This window comes from Colobus angolensis, unplaced genomic scaffold (assembly GCF_000951035.1).
Source record: "Colobus angolensis palliatus isolate OR3802 unplaced genomic scaffold, Cang.pa_1.0 Scaffold1, whole genome shotgun sequence".
In the NCBI taxonomy this organism is placed as follows: domain Eukaryota; kingdom Metazoa; phylum Chordata; class Mammalia; order Primates; family Cercopithecidae; genus Colobus; species Colobus angolensis.
Window position 1 is genome coordinate 18768396 of NW_012110918.1, and position 1086 is coordinate 18769481.

Consider the following 1086-nt stretch of genomic DNA (forward strand, 5'->3'; position numbering starts at 1 on the left):
TTTTAAGAAAGAGACAGCAAAGCAGGGATCACATTTTACAAACACGACAGGACCAGGACATCGTGCCCACGGCGGGACAGTAACCACAGGCTGGATGCTCACCCCATGCCAGTCTGTGGACGGAGAGCACCCACCCCGACCTCCAGCCCCCAGAGGAGCTGCCTCCTCAGGGCCTTCCTGCAGGTGCCCAGGGGCTGCACATGGCCCTCCTTAGGGGGAGCTAGTGACTCAGCATTTTCATTTCCTGGAAACTGAGGCTCATGGGAGATAGGCAGATGAGCCCAGAGCACCATGGGAAATGGCCCTTTATATACCCAGATGGGCTCTGCCTCCTCCTTTCCCTGGGTGCCCACATGAGCAGAGACACCAGGACGGTGAGGTCTCCCGAGGAGGGTCTCGGAGACACGGCCTGGTGCTGGGTGAGGGATTGGGAGGCTGAAGAGGGGCCAGGATTCCTCAGGTTCCCTCAGTTTCCCTCAGTTTCCCTCTATTTCCTTCAAGTTCCCCTCAGATTCCCTCAGTTTCCCTCAGTTTCGCCCAGTTTCCTTCAAGTTCCCCTCAGGTTCCCTCCGATTCCCTCAGGTTCCCCCAGTTTCCCTCAAGTTCCCCTCAGGTTCCCTCAGTTTCCCTCAGGTTCCCCCAGTTTCCCTCAGGTTCCCCTCAGTTTCCCTCAGGTTCCCCTCAGGTTCCCTCAGTTTCCCTCAGTTCCCCTCAGTTTCCTTCAAGTTCCCCTCAGATTCCCTCAGATTCCCTCAGTTTCCTTCAGGTTCCCCCAGTTCCCCTCAGGTTCCCTCAGTTTCCCTCAGGTTCCCCTCAGTTTCCCTCAGGTTCCCCCAGTTTCCCTCAGTTCCCCTCAGATTCCTTCAAGTTCCCCTCAGATTCCCTCAGTTTCCTTCAGGTTCCCCCAGTTCCCCTCAGGTTCCCCCAGTTCCCTTCAGGTTTCTCCAGTTCCCCTCAGGTTCCCTCAGTTTCCCTCAGGCTCCCCCAGTTTCCCTCAAGTTCTCCTCAGTTTCCCTCAGATTCCCCCAGTTTCCCTCAGTTCCCCTCAGTTTCCTTCAAGTTCCCCTCAGATTCCCTCAGGTTCCC

At 56.7% G+C, this 1086-nt stretch overlaps 1 protein-coding gene across 2 annotated transcripts in view; it reads left to right on the top strand.

The window, feature by feature from the left end:
- Positions 1-335: 335 nt before the first annotated feature.
- TEX19 (testis expressed 19) overlaps positions 336-1086 on the top strand; it is a 4859-nt gene continuing 4108 nt past the window's right edge. Inside the window, exon 1 of one of the 2 annotated variants that reach the window (XM_011927524.1) lies at positions 336-374. The gene's annotated coding sequence lies outside the window, so the exon portion shown is untranslated. Of the gene's footprint in view, positions 420-1086 lie in introns of both variants that reach the window. The other variant, XM_011927579.1, reaches the window with a different exon arrangement.